The following is a 24890-nucleotide window of genomic DNA, read 5'->3' on the forward strand; positions in this document are numbered from 1 at the left end:
ATATAGGCCTACTATAATAAAACGGGACATTTATACTGCATCTGTTTATACACTAAATGATTTGATATAGGCCTGATATAATAAAACTGGACATTTATACTGCATCTCTTATACACTAAATGATTTGATATAGGCCTACTATAATAAAACGGGACATTTATACTGCATCTGTTTATACACTAAATGATTTGATATAGGCCTGATATAATAAAACTGGACATTTATACTGCATCTCTTATACACTAAATGATTTGATATAGGCCTACTATAATAAAACGGGACATTTATACTGCATCTGTTTATACACTAAATGATTTGATATAGGCCTGCTATAAAACGGGACATTTATACTTCATCTGTTTATACACTAAATGATTTGATATAGGCCTACTATAATAAAACGGGACATTTATACTGCATCTGTTTATACACTAAATGATTTGATATAGGCCTGCTATAAAACGGGACATTTATACTTTATCTGTTTATACACTAAATGATTTGATATAGGCCTGCTATAAAACGGGACATTTATGCTGCATCTGTTTATACACTAAATGATTTGATATAGGCCTGCTATAAAACGGGACATTTATACTGCATCTGTTTATACACTAAATGATTTGATATAGGTCTACAAATAGAACGTGCACTGCAAACATGAAGCATGTCTTGTTATCTGCTCACTACAGTTTCGGTCCTAGATGGTTCAAACTAATGAAAGGACAGATTGTTGAAATGACCGCGAAACTTTCTTTGTCAGCGTCGTTTTTGGCAGATATCATGACTTAGGCAGATATCATGACTTAGGCAGATATTATGACTTTGGCAGATATCATGACTTAGGCAGATATCATGACTTTGGCAGATATTATGACCAAGGCACCGGTTTAGAAACAAGTAAATCCAAGCGACTCCCTTACAAAATATCGGAGCTCCCTTCACTTCCGCTAATGGTCAGTTGGTCAGGGTCGTCACTGGCCGAACTAAGCATGGCATGTTATGGTCCCTGGGGTCTAGCCGTGACACCAGCTATGTATGCAGCATCCAGCTAGTCCAGACCTATAGATCGTTCAGAGGTTTGCAAATAATTGATTCGGCAATATGATAAATGAACTTGCGCTCGACCTTCGACCTATGCACTCAATGATCAAACATACAAGATGGGTGTATTTGTGTTACTGTTTTGGTTGTATCCAACATTTAGATTGGGGCTGGATGTAACTAATCAGAACATGTATCCAACAGTTATATGGATGTAGCTAATTAGAACATGTATCAAACAGTTAGATGGATGTAGCTAATCAGAACATGTATCAAACAGTTAGATGGATGTAGCTAATCAGAACATTTATCCAACAGTTATATGGATGTAGCTAATCAGAACATGTATCCAACAGTTATATGGATGTAGCTAATCAGAACATGTATCAAACAGTTATATGGATGTAGCTAATCAGAACATCAACAGTTATATGGATGTAGCTAATCAGAACATCAACAGTTATATGGATGTAGCTAATTAGAACATATATCCAACAATTAGATGGATGTAGCTAATCAGAACATGTATCCAACAGTTATATGGATGAAGCTAATCAGAACATGTATCCAACAATTAGATGGATGTAGCTAATCAGAACATGTATCCAACAGTTAGATGGATGTAACTAATCAGAACATCAACAGTTATATGGATGTAGCTAATCAGAACATGTATCCAACAGTTATATGGATGTAACTAATCAGAACATCAACAGTTATATGGATGTAACTAATCAGAACATCAACAGTTATATGGATGTAGCTAATTAGAACATCAACAGTTATATGGATGTATCTAATCAGAACATGTATCCAACAGTTATATGGATGTAACTAATCAGAACATCAACAGTTATATGGATGTAGCTAATCAGAACATCAACAGTTATATGGATGTAGCTAATCAGAACATGTATCCAACAGTTATGGATGTAGCTAATTAGAACATGTATCCATCAGTTATATGGATGTAGCTAATCAGAACATGTATCAAACAGTTATATGGATGTAGCTAATCAGAATATCAACAGTTATATGGATGTAACTAATCAGAACATCAACAGTTATATGGATGTAACTAATCAGAACATCAACAGTTATATGGATGTAGCTAATCAGAACATTTATCCAACAGTTAGATGGATGTAGCTAATCAGAACATGTATCCAACAGTTATATGGATGAAGCTAATCAGAACATGTATCCAACAATTAGATGGATGTAGCTAATCAGAACATGTATCCAACAGTTAGATGGATGTAACTAATCAGAACATCAACAGTTATATGGATGTAACTAATCAGAACATCAACAGTTATATGGATGTAGCTAATTAGAACATGTATCCAACAGTTATATGGATGAAGCTAATCAGAACATCAACAGTTATATGGATGTAGCTAATCAGAACATCAACAGTTATATGGATGTAACTAATCAGAACATCAACAGTTATATGGATGTAACTAATCAGAACATCAACAGTTATATGGATGTAGCTAATCAGAACATTTATCCAACAGTTAGATGGATGTAGCTAATCAGAACATGTATCCAACAGTTATATGAATGAAGCTAATCAGAACATCAACAGTTATATGGATGTAACTAATCAGAACATCAACAGTTATATGGATGTAGCTAATCAGAACATGTATCCAACAGTTATATGGATGAAGCTAATCAGAACATCAACAGTTATATGGATGTAACTAATCAGGACATCAACAGTTATATGGATGTAGCTAATCAGAACATGTATCCAACAGTTATATGAATGAAGCTAATCAGAACATCAACAGTTATATGGATGTAACTAATCAGAACATGTATCCAACAGTTATATGGATGTAGCTAATCAGAACATGTATCCAACAGTTAGATGGATGTAACTAATCAGAACATGTATCCAACAGTTATATGGATGTAGCTAATCAGAACATGTATCAAACAGTTTGATGGATGTAGCTAATCAGAACATGTATCCAACAGTTAGATGGATGTAACTAATCAGAACATCAACAGTTATATGGATGTAGCTAATCAGAACATGTATCCAACAGTTATATGGATGTAACTAATCAGAACATCAACAGTTATATGGATGTAGCTAATCAGAACATCAACAGTTATATGGATGTAACTAATCAGAACATGTATCCAACAGTTATGGATGTAGCTAATTAGAACATGTATCCAACAGTTATATGGATGTAACTAATCAGAACATGTATCCAACAATTAGATGGATGAAGCTAATCAGAACATCAACAGTTAGATGGATGTAACTAATTAGAACATGTATCAAACAGTTAGATTAGAGTTGGATGTAGCTAATCAGAACATGTATCCAACAGTTAGATGGATGAAGCTAATCAGAACATGTATCCAAAATTTAGCTTAGAGTTGAATGTAGCTAATCAGAACATGTATCCAACATTTAGATTGGGGTTAGATAAGAACACAGATCTAATACATCTTGCTTAAGGCTCACTTGATTTTAGTTGTTTTTTTTATAACATCGGTGTTTCTAAAAATAGTCAAGTAATGTTCTAGACTGGAGTACAGAAATCGCCGCACGGTAATCTAAAGCGGCTCTCCCTAATACCGTATAACTCGTAAATAAGGATTTAAGAAAGACGATAGTAGATCAAAGCTGTCTATTTCAAGACGATTTGAATAGGGAGAATTGGCGGCTCGAAGCTGTTTGGGTCAAGCTCGTCGGGATCACAGATGTGATAAAACAGTTGGGATAAAACAGATGGGATAAAACAGATGGGATAAAACAGATGGGATAAAACAGATGGGATAAAAAAGGGATAAAACAGTTGGGATAAAACAGATGGGATAAAACATATGGGATAAAACAGATGGGATAAAACAGATGGGATAAAACAGATGGGATAAAAAAGGGATAAAACAGTTGGGATAAAACAGATGGGATAAAACAGATGGGATAAAACAGATGGGATAAAACAGATGGGATAAAACATATGGGATAAAACAGATGGGATAAAACAGATGGGATAAAACAGATGGGATAAAACAGATGAGATAAACAGATGGGATCAAACAGATAGGATAAACAGATGGGATAAAACATATGGGATAAAACAGATGGGATTTAAAAATGGGATAAAACAGTTGGGATAAAACAGATGGGATCCAACAGATGGGATCCAACAGATGGGATCCAACAGATGGGATCCAACAGATGGGATAAATCAGACAGAATATAGAAAAGAGATCTTGAAAGTGTATCTAAGAAACATTTTGCCCCAGGTCGGTATAGTGGGGGTAGGGTCATGTGGAGAGAGCGGTCAATATCCTAGCCCACGTTTCATGTGAAGGGGCTACTCGTCTGTGGTGCTCTATACTGTCCAGTCCATGACTTGACCCACTCGCTAGATGAACTCCTACTAAACGGGTTATAATAGTGTGCCAGCTTGCCTCTACAGCCTATAAACGGGTTGTAATAGTGTGAAATCTTGACTCTACAGCCTATAAAATGTGATATCTTGACTCTACAGCCTATAAAGTGTGATATCTTGACTCGACATCCCATAAACGGGTTGTAATAGTGTGCCAGCTTGCCTCTACAGCCTATAAACGGGTTGTAATAGTGTGAAATCTTGACTCGACATCCCATAAACGGGTTGTAATAGTGTGATATCTTGACTCGACATCCCATAAACGGGTTGTAATAGTGTGATATCTTGACTCGACATCCCATAAACGGGTTGTAATAGTGTGAAATCTTGACTCGACATCCCATAAACGGGTTGTAATAGTGTGAAATCTTGACTCTACAGCCTATAAAATGTGATATCTTGACTCTACAGCCTATAAAGTGTGATATCTTGACTCGACATCCCATAAACGGGTTGTAATAGTGTGCCAGCTTGCCTCTACAGCCTATAAACGGGTTGTAATAGTGTGAAATCTTGACTCGACATCCCATAAACGGGTTGTAATAGTGTGATATCTTGACTCGACATCCCATAAACGGGTTGTAATAGTGTGAAATCTTGACTCGACATCCCATAAACGGGTTGTAATAGTGTGAAATCTTGACTCGACATCCCATAAACGGGTTGTAATAGTGTGAAATCTTGACTCGACATCCCATAAACGGGTTGTAATAGTGTGATATCTTGACTCGACATCCCATAAACGGGTTGTAATAGTGTGATATCTTGACTCGACATCCCATAAACGGGTTGTAATAGTGTGATATCTTGCCTCTACAGCCTATATAGTGTGAAATCTTGACTCGACATCCCATAAACGGGTTGTAATAGTGTGAAATCTTGACTCGACATCCCATAAACGGGTTGTAATAGTGTGAAATCTTGACTCGACATCCCATAAACGGGTTGTAATAGTGTGATATCTTGCCTCTACAGCCTATATAGTGTGAAATCTTGACTCGACATCCCATAAACGGGTTGTAATAGTGTGAAATCTTGACTCGACATCCCATAAACGGGTTGTAATAGTGTGAAATCTTGACTCGACATCCCATAAACGGGTTGTAATAGTGTGATATCTTGACTCGACATCCCATAAACGGGTTGTAATAGTGTGAAATCTTGACTCGACATCCCATAAACGGGTTGTAATAGTGTGAAATCTTGACTCGACATCCCATAAACGGGTTGTAATAGTGTGAAATCTTGACTCGACATCCCATAAACGGGTTGTAATAGTGTGATATCTTGACTCGACATCCCATAAACGGGTTGTAATAGTGTGATATCTTGACTCGACATCCCATAAACGGGTTGTAATAGTGTGAAATCTTGACTCGACATCCCATAAACGGGTTGTAATAGTGTGATATCTTGACTCTACAGCCTATAAAATGTGATATCTTGCCTCTACAGCCTATATAGTGTGAAATCTTGACTCGACATCCCATAAACGGGTTGTAATAGTGTGAAATCTTGACTCGACATCCCATAAACGGGTTATAATAGTGTGAAATCTTGACTCGACATCCCATAAACGGGTTGTAATAGTGTGAAATCTTGACTCGACATCCCATAAACGGGTTGTAATAGTGTGATATCTTGACTCGACATCCCATAAACGGGTTATAATAGTGTGATATCTTGCCTCTACAGCCTATAAAGTGTGATATCTTGACTCTACATCCCATAAACGGGTTGTAATAGTGTGAAATCTTGCCTCTACAGCCTATAAACAAGTACTGCTAATATATCCCAAACACTCTCTATAACAGTTAATTTATCGGAATTATATCTTGACATCTTATATCTTATATCTTGATATCTTGACTCGACATCCCATAAACGGGTTGTAATAGTGTGATATCTTGACTCGACATCCCATAAACGGGTTGTAATAGTGTGAAATCTTGACTCGACATCCCATAAACGGGTTGTAATAGTGTGATATCTTGACTCTACAGCCTATAAAATGTGATATCTTGCCTCTACAGCCTATATAGTGTGAAATCTTGACTCGACATCCCATAAACGGGTTGTAATAGTGTGAAATCTTGACTCGACATCCCATAAACGGGTTATAATAGTGTGAAATCTTGACTCGACATCCCATAAACGGGTTGTAATAGTGTGAAATCTTGACTCGACATCCCATAAACGGGTTGTAATAGTGTGATATCTTGACTCGACATCCCATAAACGGGTTATAATAGTGTGATATCTTGCCTCTACAGCCTATAAAGTGTGATATCTTGACTCTACATCCCATAAACGGGTTGTAATAGTGTGAAATCTTGCCTCTACAGCCTATAAACAAGTACTGCTAATATATCCCAAACACTCTCTATAACAGTTAATTTATCGGAATTACGAATTAAATAAAACAGTGTACAGATCACTTGAATTGGTTCCATGACAAATGATCTCAGGACAAATGATCTCAGACAAAATATCTCAGACAAAATATCTCACGGACAAATGATCTCAGGACAAATGATCTCAGGACAAATGATCTCAAGGACAAATGATCTCACGGACAAAAGATACCAGGACAAAATATATCAGGACAAATGATACCACGGACAATTGATCTCAGACAAAATATCTCAGACAAAATATCTCACACCTAAATTTTAATAGTGTATATTGGGTGACTTTAGTTGATCTGAACAATTTTTATTAACTGTCGTATGGTTTTGTTTAATATGTTTAATATTAAACATATTATATAAGCTCTAATTGCTCGGTGTGTACGAGCAGAACTAGGGATTGGCCAGTCCATCTGGCTCTAATTGCTCGGTGTGTACGAGCAGAACTAGGGATTGACCAGTCCATCTGGCTCTAATTGCTCGGTGTGTACGAGCAGAACTAGGGATTGGCCAGTCCATCTGGCTCTAATTGCTCGGTGTGTACGAGCAGAACTAGGGATTGACCAGTCCATCTGGCTCTAATTGCTCGGTGTGTACGAGCAGAACTAGGGATTGGCCAGTCCATCTGGCTCTAATTGCTCGGTGTGTACGAGCAGAACTAGGGATTGGCCCCGAGCTCAACCCACTGTGAGTTGACGCCCTAAACAAGAGCGTATGGCTAAAGGAGGAAATAAAGGGGAGGAGGTGGAGAGAGGGAACGGAGGATTAGATGTATGTAAGCCATGACAAGGTGGTGTCTAATCTAATCCCTTGGCTTATCTCAATCTATTGGGTCAGCGCAAGTCTGGCAAAACCTAGACTGGTCAAATTCTAACCTTAGGCTTCAACTAAAATAAAACAAAAAAGCTTACATTATTAAATTTATTAAACAATATAGATGCAACCAAATTTACTAAAAATCGAGGCAACAATAAAAAATAAAAATTAAAAGCGACAAAACAAAATTTACTAAACACCAGTGTTTCTTCCAGACTTTTTTCTCCGGGGGGGGGGGGGGGGGGGGAAGAGGCACTTGATATTTTCGGAGGGGGGGGGGGGGTATACATTTGGGGGGCGGGCGGACACTAGTAAAAGTATATGGTTATTATATAAATTCCATCTCGTTCGAGGGAGGGGGCGGTAGACTTTCTTCGGGGGAGCAGAGCCCCCCCCCCTTCCCCGAAGAGATGCATGGAAGAAACTCTGCTAAACACCCAATCGGTCAACAAATGAACCAAAACCACACAGATACAACACAGAAACTGGAACACTTCACCACACAGGGAGGGACATTCCCACACTTCACCACACAGGGAGGGACATTCCCACACTTCACCACACAGGGAGGGGCATTCCCACACTTCACCACACAGGGAGGGCATTCCCACACTTCACTACACAGGGAGGGACATTCCCACACTTCACCACACAGGGAGGGACATTCCCACACTTCACTACACAGGGAGGGGCATTCCCACACTTCACCACACAGGGAGGGACATTCCCACACTTCACCACACAGGGAGGGACATTCCCACACTTCACCACACAGGCTCCGACATTCTCTGTGTCAACCACCAGGTTCACGATAAAAGAATTCAAAATTTAGCTGTAAGCCAAAGTACACCCACATATTACGCAGAAGAAGTCCCTAATACAACAATTTACTAATAGCACGACATGAAACATAGCGGGATCATACACTAAAACAAACTGAATAATAACACAAAAACAAAAAGACACACAAAGCAGCCCTAAACAAAGGAAAAAAAAAAATACCCGCGCCATATTGGCGGATTACTTAAGAACAACTACAATCCTCAGCAGGACACAAAAAGCTACATTCACTTTTTTTTAATAAAATAATAAAATTAGATAACTCTCCAGCCACTTACGTAATTTTTAAAGGTTGTACAATAAAAAATTGTAAATAGAAATAAACCTTTAAAATAGAAATATTTGGAGGCCACAACAAAGCAACAAGTAAACTGTTGAAACAGATTGTTAAAAGGGGGGAAATTAAATAACGATAATAAATAGAAAGATAGAAACAAAAAAACAGAATGAAAAAAAAACAGAATGAAAGAAACAGAAAACAGAATTAAAGAAACAAAACAGAATGAAAGAAACAGAAAACAGATTGATAGAAACAGAAAACAGAATGAAAGAAACAGAAAACAATGAAAGAAAGAGGATGTTAGACGTGATTAAATTATTCAGTGACTGATGGAAATCATTTCCTTTCTAAGTTGGTAGATACTTCTTAGTAGCCAGTGTTGTTTTTAAACTTTGTAGAAGCGTTGGTTACTCATAAAATCTCAGACACAATCTGATAACAAACGCGTTTACAATTATATCTAAAGACAGATCATTTCCCCCTATTATTTGAGTGCAAAAGCTTGCTTTACACTCATTATTTTTTATGGTAGTTAATACGTCTTAATAGCTGACGAAATTTTCAGATAGTGGTCAAGATGTCCCACTTGTAGTAAAATAGCAAGGGTAACGGTTAGAAGGGGGGGGGAGGGGGGAATTGTTTACAGCTTTCTAGCTGAGTCTTGTGGTTCCGTGTGTTTATAACTTTCTAGCTGAGTCTTGTGGTTCCGTGTGTTTATAACTTTCTAGTTGAGTCTTATGGTTCCGTGTGTTTATAACTTTCTAGTTGAGTCTTGTGGTTCCGTGTGTTTATAACTTTCTAGTTGAGTCTTATGGTTCCGTGTGTTTATAACTTTCTAGTTGAGTCTTGTGGTTCCGTGTGATTCACCTGGCGAACCATCCCAGCGAAGATAAAATGTTACCTAAACACTGGTCCAACGTTTGTCTAGATGACACGTGTTTCTGATGTTGGATCCAACATGTATGTCAATAGGCTTTGGTGCTGGCCTAACACAATGCACCTGAAGCCTAGCGTTCCCCGCTAGAAACATATTCTATGACGTCAGGCAAGATGCTTGGCATAAACCTTCATTTACTCTATTTGTTGTTCAATGGGCTAGTTAGGATTTTGACGAGGGGGGGGGGGTTAATATATATATATATATATATATATATATATATATATATATATATATATATATATATATATATATATATATATATATATATATATATATATATATATATATACATGCTTGTGTTCTAGTCGAGTGTTGCAGTCTTGTGTCGAGTGCTGCGATCATCTGTTCTAAGAAAGTGTTGTAATCTTCAGGATTTCCCCACGAGTCCTCTCCGCATCAGAAAGTTTGAGTTATTTATCAGGGACTGGGCAGCGTGTTTTAGTTTATGCCTGGGTTTATAAGAGCGCTAACTAAGAATAAGAAACGATTTATTGCTTTAGTCCGTATCATGAAATCCCCTCAGATCTATTGATTTATTGCTGAATTTCACACACGGTCTCCCTGGTAGATGAAGGGAGGAGGGATGGACGAGGCGGGGGAAACAGGAACTGGAGAAAAGGGCTGAAATCATTTCTATACAACTAAAAAAAGCTGTGTGTCTAGACCCCTACATGAACATAATGGTTTAACTCCTACATTAACGATGGTTTAACTCCTCCATCAACACAATGGTTAACTCCTACATTAATACAATTGTTTAAATCCTACATTAACAATGGTTTAACTCCTACATTAACAATGGTTTAACCCCTACATCAGCATAATGGTTTTACATCAACACAATGGTTTAACTCCTACATTAACAATGGTTTAACTCCTACATTAACAATGGTTTAACTCCTACATTAACAATGGTTTAACTCCTACATTAACAATGGTTTAACTCCTACATCAACACAATGGTTTAACTCCTACATTAACAATGGTTTAACTCCTACATTAACAATGGTTTAACTCCTACATTAACAATGGTTTAACTCCTACATTAACAATGGTTTAACTCCTACATCAACACAATGGTTTAACTCCTACATTAACAATGGTTTAACTCCTACATTAACAATGGTTTAACTCCTACATTAACAATGGTTTAACTCCTACATTAACAATGGTTTAACTCCTACATTAACAATGGTTTAACTCCTACATCAATACAATGGTTTAATTCCTACATAAACACAAATGTTAGATCCCTAAAGCATCACAAATGCTTAACCTCATTGCTAAATATCTACCCTACCTATTCTATATAATCTTGTCTAACTCGAGTTTTTACCAACTTTGGTGTAGCAGACTTGATTAAATACAGCATGGTACTGACACCCCCTCCCCTTTAAAAAAAACAATTTAAACTTGGTACATTTAAAAGTCTGGGGATAATTTGATTGCTTACATTTATTTTGGTTAAACGAATCTGACATTGTGGTTGGGTGGACGAATAGCTTCCCTTTGTATTCGTTCAGTAAATCTGAGAGTTTGGGTTGACTAGTGAGTAGTCTCCCTTTTTCAAAGTAATGAATGTGTGACTGGGCGATTAAAAAGCCGACTTTGCAATTTAATTAATAGGTGGAGCTTCCATCAAACATTCTCCATAAATATGTTCTTCTAGCATTAAATATATCCCATATCTATATGGTGCTACCATTAAATATATTCCATGACTATGTGGCGCTACCATTAAATATATTCCATGACTATGTGGTGCTACCATTAAATATATTCCATGACTATATGGTGCTATCCCGCACATTTAACAAAGTGGAACATAACATCTTTGTTATCCCCCATATCTAACAAAGTGTAACAAAACATCTTTGTTATCCCCCACAGCTAACAAAGAAAGTGCTACAAAACATCTTTGTTACCCCATATAACCCTACAAATAAATTGTCTCCAGCAAAAGCCGCACCACGTCCACGCCATAACTTGCACAAGATTTCCACAACTTCACTTAGACCCTCCTCGCCTGTCTCACACATGATAAGAGCTCTTCTTATTTGCATGTTTCAAACAGATTCCTTGACTTTGCTTCCATTATATATATAAATCTATATATAAATATATATATATATATATATATATATATATATATATATATATATATATATAAACGTAGATGTAGATGTAGACGTAGATGTAGACGTAGATGTAGATGTAGATGTAGATGTAGATGTAGATGTAGATGTAGATGTAGATGTAGATGTAGATGTAGACGTAGACGTAGACGTAGACGTAGACGTAGACGTAGACGTAGACGTAGACGTAGATGTAGATGTAGTTTTAGATGTAGATGTAGATGTAGATGTAGATGTAGAAAGATATTCTAAATACATGTTCACTCCACCGTCCATATCTTCAACTCATCATCAACTTTATCATCGATGGTTTCCTCCCCTCTATTAATATTTACTTAGTAAATGCCAAGTAGGGGGAAAAGAAAATCAATAAAACATCAGCGCACGGCCATTTTTTGGCTCGTCTATTGCCTATTCGGGACGAGTTTTAGTGATTTGTGAGGCCCTCGATTTTATTACTCTGGATTTTCCGAGATGTGGGGCTAGTGACTGGGATATTTACTAAAGACTAAATCTGGGCCCATTTGTTAGCGATGTTCGCGCTCTGACCACTTTGTCCTACATTCATCTACAGCAGTCTCGGCGGAAATAAATGATGGAATCTCAGAGGTGACGTCACGAAAAATAAATGACGGAATCTCTAAAGTGACGTCAGGAGAAAAAAATATAAATTGAACATAGATTTGGCCAAGTCAAAAGTGGATTTAACCTTATGGGGAGGGGGGATTTTTGTGTGTCTTTCTGTATGTCATTACTAGTCTGCCTGTATGCCATTACTTGTGTCTGCCTGTATGTCATTACTTGTATCTGCCTGTATGCCATTACTTGTGTCTGCCTGTATGCCATTACTTGTGTCTGCCTGTATGTCATTACTAGTCTGCCTGTATGCCATTACTTGTGTCTGCCTGTATGTCATTACTTGTATCTGCCTGTATGCCATTACTTGTGTCTGCCTGTATGCCATTACTTGTGTCTGCCTGTATGTCATTACTTGTGTCTGCCTGTATGTCATTACTTGTGTCTGCCCTGAGTTCCAAGTGTCATTTGATGCCTCTTGCTGGCTTTTCAAATCGTTGTATTGCTTTCCGCTGGGTGTTTCCAAAGATGAACACTACACTGAAATCAGTTTTCTTGATTACAAAATCATGAACTCTACACTGAAATCAGTTTTCTTGATTACAAAATCATGAACTCTACACTGAAATCAGTTTTCTTGATTAAAAAATCATGAACTCTACACTGAAATCAGTTTTCTTGATTACAAAATCATGAACTCTACACTGAAATCAGTTCTCTTGATTACAAAATCCTCAAGATGAAACCACACTCTCCCAGCTCATGCCTTCTGTCGCTACCAGTCCTTTGGCCAAAAAATGGCACTTATTGATTTTAGGTTTTAATTTGGAGGTTTAAAAAAACCTGAAAATAAATATTATGCGACGTTCCATAAATTGTCGAGACGACGCTGAGATAGCCGAGAATAAAATGGCGGCCATGGCTTGCCAGAGATAGAGAAAGAAATGCCTTAAGCTAAAGATGAGAGCCAGAATTGAGCAATTGAAACGAGCGGAAGGCCGCATCAAATCACAACTTTTACATTTCCTGATTCAACTCAGACTCAAAAAACGGGTTCCAGCCAAACAGGGGCGTCTCATCCAATGCCTACAGCGGCGTTTTAATCTGCCTTGCTTGTTGTCTTAAGAGTTGAGTGCAACATCGCCAGCCCATCATTGCTGTTGGCCTTTGGGATTTGTGGAAGGAATCCTGTTGCGTCTAGCACGCGCAATAAATGCATTGATGTGAGGCAAATGTCTCCTTAGCACGCGTAATAAATACATTGATTTTAAGCGTATAGCCCTTGCAATAAAGACATATATAAACCTAAGCGTTTATACACAGTCATATAGATTCTATAGGTACACACACATATAAAATGTGTTAAACCACGTTACTCTGTTTTGCAATTGGGCCATCTTAAGACATATAAATCTCAAACTGTTGGTCTTCTTATAAAGTTATATACTGGCCATCTTCTGACACCTAGGCTATATCTCGCTCACTGGCCATTGACCTACTATTGCTCTGAGTGGAGCCGACGTATTGACCTACTATTGCTCTGAGTATAGCCGACGTACTGACCTACTATTGCTCTGAGAGAGCCAACATATTGACCTACTATTGCTCTGAGAGAGCCGACGTATTGACCTACTATTGCTCTGAGTGGAGCCGACGTATTGAACTACTATTGCTCTGAGTAGAGCCGACGTATTGACCTACTATTGCTCTGAGTGGAGCCGACGTATTGACCTACTATTGCTCTGAGTGGAGCCGACGTATTGACCTACTATTGCTCTGAGTAGAGCCAACATATTGACCTACTATTGCTCTGAGTGGAGCCGACGTATTGACCTACTATTGCTCTGAGCAGAGCCGACGTATTGACCTACTATTGCTCTGAGTGGAGCCGACGTATTGACCTACTATTGCTCTGAGTGGAGCCGACTTATTGACCTACTATTGCTCTGAGTAGAGCCGACGTATTGACCTACTATTGCTCTGAGTAGAGCCAACATATTGACCTACTATTGCTCAGAGAGAGCCGACGTATTGACCTACTATTGCTCTGAGTAGAGCCGACGTATTGACCTACTATTTATCTGAGTGGAGCCGACGTATTGACCTACTATTGCTCTGAGTGGAGCCGACGTATTGACCTACTATTGCTCTGAGTATAGCCAACATATTGACCTACTATTGCTCTGAGAGAGCCAACATATTGACCTACTATTGCTCTGAGCGGAGCCGACGTATCGACCTACTATTGCTCTGAGTATAGCCAACATATTGACCTACTATTGCTCTGAGCGGAGCCGACGTATTGACCTACTATTGCTCTGAGTAGAGCCGACGTATTGACCTACTATTGCTCTGAGTAGAGCCAACATATTGACCTACTATTGCTCTGAGAGAGCCGACGTATTGACCTACTATTGCTCTGAGTAGAGCCGACGTATTGACCTACTATTGCTCTGAGTATAGCCAACATATTGACCTACTATTGCTCTGAGCGGAGCCGACGTATTGACCTACTATTGCTCTGAGTGGAGCCGACGTATTGACCTACTATTGCTCTGAGTGGAGTCGACATATTGACCTACTATTGCTCTGAGTACAGCCGACGTATTGACCTACTATTGCTCTGAGTATAGCCGACGTATTGACCTACTATTGCTCTGAGTATAGCCGACGTATTGACCTACTATTGCTCTGAGAGGAGCCGACGTATTGACCTACTATTGCTCTGAGTAGAGCCGACGTATTGACCTACTATTGCTCTGAGTAGAGCCAACATATTGACCTACTATTGCTCTGAGAGAGCCGACGTATTGACCTACTATTGCTCTGAGTAGAGCCGACGTATTGACATACTATTGCTCTGAGTATAGCCAACATATTGACCTACTATTTCTCTGAGCGGAGCCGACGTATTGACCTACTATTGCTCTGAGTATAGCCGACGTATTGACCTACTATTGCTCTGAGTGGAGCCGACGTATTGACCTACTATTGCTTTGAGTATAGCCAACATATTGACCTACTATTGCTCTGAGTATAGCCGACATATTGACCTACTATTGCTCTGAGTGGAGCCGACGTATTGACCTACTATTGCTCTGAGTAGAGCCGACGTATTGACCTACTATTGCTCTGAGTGGAGCCGACGTATTGCTCCTCTATTGCTCAGAATTTCTACTAGGTCTGACCTCATCAGTGTAAAAAGGAACATTAACTCCAAATCAGTTTTCAGCTCTGACATGTCTAATGAAATGTTTGGGAGAGATGGGCTAGACAGGCCTCTCTTAATATGTCTGTGATAGGTGGGGGAGTGGGGGAGGGGATGGATCAGCTAGAGCTAGACACGTACTATCCAAACACTATTTATGGGGAAGTGGTGGGCTAGCGTACCATGGGTAGCACATTGCTGATGTGAGGTAGCCACGAACACTTGGGCTGGGTAGCAATACAACATACAAGTTGTAGACATCCGAGCCACAATAGGGTGTGTTTTGAATTTATTGAGGTATTTAATTTGTTTCATGACACTCAAGTTTGAAACTAATTTGAAATTCACCATTAAAAACCTGCAGACAAATGTCAGCCACATCTACCATGATTCAAAGGTCGGTGCTTTTAAAGCCGTTCGTTAAGCTTCAATTCTAACAAGGCGTGCACATTCATCATTGTTTCAATGGCTTTGTATCTGTCCACTTGATCATTTCCAGATCTTTTTGCCAAAAAAACAAAAACAAAAGTCACAATCGGCCTGATGAGTGTTGCATAGTTTTAAAACGTTTCTATGATGAATAATTAATAAGACAAATGGCTATTTCTTGCCTTGCTACAACAACTGAAAGAAATGATTGTCTACTGTTTCTCTCCGATAACTGACAGCTAAGGTGGGCCGATGTTTTATGTCTATCTACTTGATGGCGTCCACTTATTTAGGGAAAAAAATAACGGCCAACTTTATGTCCATAGTTTGGCAAGAGGCGCTGGGAGAAACTTGGCTCAGCGGTCCTAGGGTTCGCCTGCCAGCACTAGAACATTGGCAGCACTGGTAGTACTGTTAGTAGTGGTAGCAGGGGTGTGGTGGTAGCAGGGGTGTGGTGGTAGTAGTGGTGTGATGGTAGCAGGGGTGTGATGGTAGCAGGGGTGTGGTGGTAGCAGGGGTGTGGCGGTGGCAGTGGTAGTAGTGGTAGCAGGGGTGTGGTGGTAGCAGGGGTGTGATGGTAGCAGGGGTGTGGTGGTAGCAGGGGTGTGATGGTAGCAGGGGTGTGATGGTAGCAGGGGTGTGATGGTAGCAGTGGTGTGGTGGTAGCAGGGGTGTGGTGGTAGCAGGGATGTGATGGTAGCAGGGGTGTGATGGTAGCAGGGGTGTGGTGGTAGCAGGGGTGTGGCGGTGGCAGTGGTAGTAGTGGTAGCAGGGGTGTGGTGGTAGCAGGGGTGTGGTGGTAGCAGGGGTGTGGCGGTAGCAGGGGTGTGATGGTAGCAGGGGTGTGGCGGTAGCAGGGATGTGGTGGTAGCAGGGGTGTGGTGGTAGCAGGGGTGTGGTGGTAGCAGTGGTAGCAGGGGTGTGGTGGTAGCAGGGGTGTGGTGGTAGCAGGGGTGTGGCGGTAGCAGGGGTGTGATGGTAGTAGGGGTGTGGTGGTAGCAGGGGTGTGGTGGTAGCAGGGGTGTGGTGGTAGCAGGGGTGTGATGGTAGTAGGGGTGTGGTGGTAGCAGGGGTGTGGTGGTAGCAGGGGTGTGGCGGTAGCAGGGGTGTGGTGGTAGCAGGGGTGTGGTGGTAGCAGGGGTGTGGTGGTAGCAGGGGTGTGATGGTAGTAGTGGTAGCAGGGGTGTGGTGGTAGCAGGGGTGTGGTGGTAGTAGTGGTAGCAGGGGTGTGGTGTTGACAGGGGTGTGGTGGTAGCAGTGGTGTGGCGGTGGCAGTGGTGTGGTGTTAGCAGTGGTAGCAGGGGTGTGGTGGTAGCAGGGGTGTGGTGGTAGCAGTGGTGTGGCGGTGGCAGTGGTGTGGTGTTAGCAGTGGTAGCAGGGGTGTGGTGGTAGCAGGGGTGTGATGGTAGCAGGGGTGTGGCGGTAGTAGTGGTAGCAGGGGTGTGGTGGTAGTAGTGGTAGCAGGGGTGTGGTGGTAGCAGGGGTGTGGTGGTAGTAGTGGTAGTAGTGGTAGCAGGGGTGTGGTGGTAGCAGGGGTGTGGTGGTAGCAGGGGTGTGGCGGTAGCAGGGGTGTGATGGTAGCAGGGGTGTGGCGGTAGCAGGGATGTGGTGGTAGCAGGGGTGTGGTGGTAGCAGGGGTGTGGTGGTAGCAGTGGTAGCAGGGGTGTGGTGGTAGCAGGGGTGTGGTGGTAGCAGGGGTGTGGTGGTAGCAGGGGTGTGATGGTAGTAGGGGTGTGGTGGTAGCAGGGGTGTGGTGGTAGCAGGGGTGTGGTGGTAGCAGGGGTGTGATGGTAGTAGGGGTGTGGTGGTAGCAGGGGTGTGGTGGTAGCAGGGGTGTGGCGGTAGCAGGGGTGTGGTGGTAGCAGGGGTGTGGTGGTAGCAGGGGTGTGGTGGTAGCAGGGGTGTGATGGTAGTAGTGGTAGCAGGGGTGTGGTGGTAGCAGTGGTAGCAGGGGTGTGGTGGTAGCAGGGGTGTGGTGGTAGCAGGGGTGTGGCGGTAGCAGGGGTGTGATGGTAGCAGGGGTGTGGTGGTAGCAGGGGTGTGATGGTAGTATGGGTGTGGTGGTAGTAGTGGTGTGGTGGTAGCAGGGGTGTGGTGGTAGTATGGGTGTGGTGGTAGTATGGGTGTGGTGGTAGTATGGGTGTGTGGTGGTAGCAGGGGTGTGGTGGTAGCAGGGGTGTGATAATAGCAGGGGTGTGGTGGTAGCAGGGGTGTGGTGGTAGTAGTGGTAGCAGGGGTGTGGTGGTAGCAGGGGTGTGGTGGTAGCAGGGGTGTGGTGGTAGCAGTGGTAGCAGGGGTGTGATGGTAGCAGGGGTGTGGTGGTAGTAGTGGTAGCAGGGGTGTGGTGGTAGTAGTGGTAGCAGGGGTGTGGTGGTAGCAGGGGTGTGGTGGTAGCAGGGGTGTGGTGGTAGCAGTGGTAGCAGGGGTGTGATGGTAGCAGGGGTGTGGTGGTAGCAGGGGTGTGGTGGTAGCAGGGGTGTGGTGGTAGCAGGGGTGTGGTGGTAGTATGGGTGTGGCGGTAGCAGGGGTGTGGCGGTAGCAGGGGTGTGGCGGTAGCAGGGGTGTGATGGTAGCAGGGGTGTGGCGGTAGCAGGGGTGTGATGGTAGCAGGGATGTGGTGGTAGTAGTGGTAGCAGGGGTGTGATGGTAGCAGGGGTGTGGTGGTAGCAGGGGTGTGGTGGTAGTATGGGTGTGTGGTGGTAGCAGGGGTGTGGTGGTAGCAGGGGTGTGATGGTAGCAGGGGTGTGGCGGTAGCAGGGGTGTGATGGTAGCAGGGGTGTGGTGGTAGCAGGGGTGTGATGGTAGCAGTGGTGTGGTGGTAGCAGGGGTGTGGTGGTAGCAGGGATGTGATGGTAGCAGGGGTGTGGTGGTAGCAGGGGTGTGGTGGTAGCAGGGGTGTGGTGGTAGCAGGGGTGTGGTGGTAGCAGGGGTGTGATGGTAGCAGGGGTGTGGTGGTAGCAGGGGTGTGGTGGTAGCAGGGGTGTGGTGGTAGCAGGGGTGTGGTGGTAGTATGGGTGTGTGGTGGTAGCAGGGGTGTGGTGGTAGCAGGGGTGTGGTGGTGACAGGGGTGTGGCGGTAGCAGGGGTGTGTGGTATCAGGGGTGTGGCGGTAGCAGGGGTGTGGCGGTAGCAGGGGTGTGGCGGTAGCAGGGGTGTGATGGTAGCAGGGGTGTGGCGGTAGCAGGGGTGTGATGGTAGCAGGGATGTGGTGGTAGTAGTGGTAGCAGGGGTGTGATGGTAGCAGGGATGTGGTGGTAGCAGGGGTGTGGTGGTGACAGGGGTGTGGCGGTAGCAGGGGTGTGGTGGTAGCAGTGGTAGCAGGGGTGTGGCGGTTGCAGGGGTGTGGTGGTAGCAGGGGTGTGGTGGTAGCAGGGGTGTGGTGGTAGTAGTGGTAGCAGGGGTGTGGTGGTAGCAGGGGTGTGATGGTAGCAGGGGTGTGGTGGTAGCAGGGGTGTGATGGTAGCAGTGGTGTGGCGGTAGCAGTGGTGTGGCGGTAGCAGGGGTGTGGCGGTAGCAGGGGTGTGGTGGTAGCAGGGGTGTGTGGTGGTAGTAGTGGTAGCAGGGGTGTGGTGGTAGCAGGGGTGTGGTGGTAGCAGGGGTGTGGTGGTAGCAGGGGTGTGGTGGTAGCAGGGGTGTGGTGGTAGCAGGGGTGTGGTGGTAGCAGGGGTGTGGTGGTAGCAGGAGTGTGGTGGTGACAGGGGTGTGGCGGTAGCAGGGGTGTGTGGTATCAGGGGTGTGGCGGTAGCAGGGGTGTGGTGGTAGCAGGGGTGTGGCGGTAGCAGGGGTGTGTGGTATCAGGGGTGTGGCGGTAGCAGGGGTGTGGCGGTAGCAGGGGTGTGGCGGTAGCAGGGGTGTGATGGTAGCAGGGGTGTGGCGGTAGCAGGGGTGTGGCGGTAGCAGTGGTAGCAGGGATGTGGTGGTAGTAGTGGTAGCAGGGGTGTGATGGTAGCAGGGATGTGGTGGTAGCAGGGGTGTGGTGGTGACAGGGGTGTGGCGGTAGCAGGGGTGTGGTGGTAGCAGTGGTAGCAGGGGTGTGGCGGTTGCAGGGGTGTGGTGGTAGCAGGGGTGTGGTGGTAGCAGGGGTGTGGTGGTAGTAGTGGTAGCAGGGATGTGATGGTAGCAGGGGTGTGGTAGTGACAGGGGTGTGGTGGTAGCAGTGGTGAGGTGGTAGCAGGGGTGTGGTGGTAGCAGGGGTGTGATGGTAGCAGGGGTGTGATGGTAGCAGGGGTGTGGTGGTAGCAGTGGTGAGGTGGTAGCAGGGGTGTGGTGGTGACAGGGGTGTGGTGGTAGCAGGGGTGTGGTGGTAGCAGGGGTGTGAGGGTAGCAGGGGTGTAATGGTAGCAGTGGTAGCAGGGGTGTGGTGGTAGCAGGGGTGTGGTGGTAGCAGGGGTGTGGTGGTATCAGGGGTGTGGTGGTAGCAGGGGTGTGGTGGTAGCAGGGGTGTGGTGGTAGCAGGGGTGTGGTGGTAGCAGGGGTGTGGTGGTAGCAGGGGTGTGGTGGTAGCAGTGGTGTGGTGGTAGCAGGGGTGTGATGGTAGCAGTGGTAGCAGGGGTGTGGTGGTAGTAGGGGTGTGGTGGTAGCAGTGGTAGCAGGGGTGTGGCGGTAGCAGGGGTGGGGTGGTAGCAGTGGTAGCAGGGATGTGATGGTAGCAGTGGTGTGGTAGTGACAGGGGTGTGGTGGTAGCAGTGGTGAGGTGGTAGCAGGGGTGTGGTGGTAGCAGGGGTGTGATGGTAGCAGGGGTGTGGTGGTAGCAGGGGTGTGGTGGTAGCAGGGGTGTGATGGTAGCAGTGGTAGCAGGGGTGTGGTGGTAGCAGGGGTGTGGTGGTAGCAGGGGTGTGGTGGTATCAGGGGTGTGGTGGTAGCAGGGGTGTGGTGGTAGCAGGGGTGTGGTGGTAGCAGGGGTGTGGTGGTAGCAGGGGTGTGGTGGTAGCAGGGGTGTGTGGTAGCAGTGGTGAGGTGGTGACAGGGGTGTGGTAGTAGCAGTGGTGAGGTGGTAGCAGGGGTGTGTGGTAGCAGGGGTGTGGTGGTAGCAGTGGTAGCAGGGGTGTGGTGGTAGTAGGGGTGTGGTGGTAGCAGTGGTAGCAGGGGTGTGGCGGTAGCAGGGGTGGGGTGGTAGCAGGGGTGGGGTGGTAGCAGGGGTGTGGTAGTAGCAGTGGTGAGGTGGTAGCAGGGGTGTGTGGTAGCAGGGGTGTGGTGGTAGCAGTGGTAGCAGGGGTGTGGTGGTAGTAGGGGTGTGGTGGTAGCAGTGGTAGCAGGGGTGTGGCGGTAGCAGGGGTGGGGTGGTAGCAGGGGTGGGGTGGTAGCAGGGGTGTGGTGGTAGCAGGGGTGTGTGGTAGCAGGGGTGTGTGGTAGCAGGGGTGTGGTGGTAGCAGGGGTGTGGCGGTTGCAGGGGTGTGGCGGTAGCAGGGGTGTGGTGGTAGCAGGGGTGTGGTGGTAGCAGGGGTGTGGTGGTAGCAGGGGTGTGGCGGTAGTAGTGGTAGCAGGGGTGTGGCGGTAGTAGTGGTAACAGGGGTGTGGTGGTAGCAGGGGGGTAGTGGTAGCCCTAGAACTCAGTATCTTTCTAATTCTACTTTCTCTGTCTTTAATTCTACTTTCTCTGTCTCTAATTCTACTTTCTCTGTCTCTAATTCTACTTTCTCTGTCTCTAATTCTACTTTCTCTGTCTCTAATTCTACTTTCTCTGTCTCTAATTCTACTTTCTGTCTTAAATTCTACTTTTTATGTAATAAATTCTACTTTCTCTGTAGTTTGTATTTCGGTCAACTACAGACGAAACACGCAATGCACTTACTTCCTCTACGTGCTTTCAATGAAATAATTACTCAGCTATTATCTTCCTGTTTATCCCTTCGTATGCCGAGGTTTCAGAAACAGGTGAACTCTACTTCATCTGCTCCGTGTCCCGCGATCCTCATATGAATAATACATGAATAAATTATTTAAGCTAACGACAAAATAATAATTAATTAGAACCATTCACATGCGTTGTGATTTCCCACTCTGCACTTTCTATGTAGGAAAAATAATTTTGCATACTTTTCTCCGACAAAGCTAAGTTATTAAATAAAAAGTTCTAAATTCTAGTTTCTCCAAAATAAAATCATTATATTATCGTATTGGAAAGTCTGTTATGCGTATCTTGAAAATTTGATAACACTGTTAGAACCAAATAAAGTTAATAGACAGATATAGATCTATTGTTAAAACCAGTGCCGGCGCGTTTTTCAGTGTGGGAAAATATTACTTTTCTCTTATTTTAACGTTTATTATTAATGTATTATATTATTAATTTGTTGAAAAGTTAGGCAATCCATCACAGAGTACCGCACCTATTTAAAAAAAAAAAAAAAGCACTGTTAAGGCTTTAGCCGACAGAAAATTTAGCTGTATAATGCATTAAACTTTTCAATGGGCAACATGGTCTAATTGTCCTGGAAGTCATGTTGTGAACGTATTTGTTCTCAACTTGTATAATTAAAAGTCTGTTTCTATATTTGAACATGTCACTCATTTAAGTTAAATCTTTACATAAATTTGTATATTACATATTTTAAAAAAACCCACTTACTTTAAAGTTTTACACACAGTGCAGATACTCGGATCAAGCGCAACCGACAAACAAAATAAATAAATAAACAGATAGGCCTCTACACAGTGGCGTAGCTAGGTCGGGTGTCACCCGGTGCGGCACTTCATGGTGTCACCCCCTCCCTACACACACCAAGGGGAAAAAAGTATATATATATATATATATATATATATATATATAGGGGATGGGTGGGTATGTGCGTGTGTGTGTATGTGTATGTATTGTCGAGATGGTCAATGTGTACTTCTAAGACTTTTAAACTTTTAATTATTCAATAACTGAACAGGCAAAAAGCATGTTTCTTCTATATACTTTGCAATTTTTCGTCTTGGTGTCATCCCCTAAATGGTGTCACCCGGTTCGGTCCGCACCCCCCGCCCCCGCCTCACGACGCCTCTGCCTCTACAAATATCTGAGTTTTAAATTGCCGCTTTGCTTGAAAAAAATGTCTGCTCTAAAAAACAAAAACGCTTTCTTAACTTGTAGACTTTTTATTTCATTAATTTAGTTTCAATTCTTAATCTTTTTTTTTATTTCATTAATTTAGTTTCAATTCTTAATCTTTTTTTTTTAGTTTTAATAAAATGGTTATCATCCATTTTTCTCAGGCTATCCCACAGTTTAACCCCAAGCCCTAGTTTAGATATAATACGTTCACTTCTGTTCTCAATGCCATGTGCACTACAAACACAATAAACAACGCCTAAGTTATACTCAGTTCCGGACCCGAAACCTTCATGATAACTGCCGTACGTTCTACTGGGGAGGTGTTAACGGTAGACGGCCGTACGTTCTACTGGGGAGGTGTTAACGGTAGACGACCGTACGTTCTACTGGGGAGGTGTAAACGGTAGACGACCGTACGTTCTACTGGGGAGGTGTTAACGGTAGACGACCGTACGTTCTACTGGGGAGGTGTTAACGGTAGACGGCCGTACGTTCTACTGGGGAGGTATAAACGGGAGACTGCCGTACGTTCTACTGGGGAGATGTTAACGGTAGACGGCTGTACGTTCTACTGGGGAGATGTTAACGGTAGACGGCCGTACGTTCTACTGGGGAGGTATAAACGGGAGACTGCCGTACGTTCTACTGGGGAGATGTTAACGGTAGACGGCTGTACGTTCTACCGGGGAGGTATAAACGGTAGACGGCCGTACGTTCTACTGGGGAGGTGTTAACGGTAGACGGCCGTACGTTCTACCTGGGAGGTATAAACGGGAGACTGCCGTACGTTCTACTGGGGAGATGTTAACGGTAGATGGCTGTACGTTCTACTGGGGAGGTATAAACGGTAGACGGCCGTACGTTCTAATGGGGAGGTGTTAACGGTAGACGGCCGTACGTTCTACAGGGGAGGTATAAACGGTAGACGGCCGTACGTTCTACAGGGGAGGTGTTAACGGTAGACGACCGTACGTTCTACTGGGGAGATGTTAACGGTAGACGGCCGTACGTTCTACAGGGGAGGTATAAACGGTAGACGGCCGTACGTTCTACAGGGGAGGTATAAACGGTAGAAGGCCGTACGTTCTACTGGGGAGATGTTAACGGTAGACGGCCGTACGTTCTACTGGGGAGATGTTAACGGTAGACGGCCGTACGTTCTACTGGGGAGGTATAAACGGTAGACGACCGTACGTTCTACTGGGGAGATGTTAACGGTAGACGGCCGTACGTTCTACTGGGGAGATGTTAACGGTAGACGACCGTACGTTCTACTGGGGAGGTATAAACGGTAGACGGCCGTACGTTCTACTGGGGAGGTATAAACGGTAGACGACCGTACGTTCTACTGGGGAGATGTTAACGGTAGACGGCCGTACGTTCTACTGGGGAGATGTTAACGGTAGACGACCGTACGTTCTACTGGGAGGTGTTAACGGTAGACGGCCGTACGTTCTACAGGGGAGGTATAAACGGTAGACGAAAAAAAGACCGTGCTTATTTCGGTAAACGGCGATCTATATTTATTTTAAGACATTTATAACAGACGTTTGACTGGTTTTTTAGAACGCTATATGTTGGTTTTTTTTTAAATGCATATTTATTATAAGCTTTTACTCAGTCCACGATATCCCTGGCATGTGGCAAACTTTATTTTGACCCTTTTCTAATGCAGCGATTTCTTTCAAACTTTCAAGATACTTCTTCGATGACAATGCATGAATACACTTTTTAAAACCTAATTACAT

At 43.8% G+C, this 24890-nt stretch overlaps 1 long non-coding RNA gene across 1 annotated transcript in view; it reads left to right on the plus strand.

Moving 5' to 3' along the window:
* Positions 1-24890, plus strand: part of LOC131951683 (uncharacterized) — an 87775-nt gene that overhangs the window by 17347 nt on the left and 45538 nt on the right. The gene's annotated exons all lie outside the window — the stretch shown is intronic.

This window comes from Physella acuta, unplaced genomic scaffold, assembly GCF_028476545.2.
Source record: "Physella acuta isolate Inbredline_101_S28 unplaced genomic scaffold, ASM2847654v3 ptg000821l, whole genome shotgun sequence".
In the NCBI taxonomy this organism is placed as follows: Eukaryota; Metazoa; Mollusca; class Gastropoda; family Physidae; genus Physella; species Physella acuta.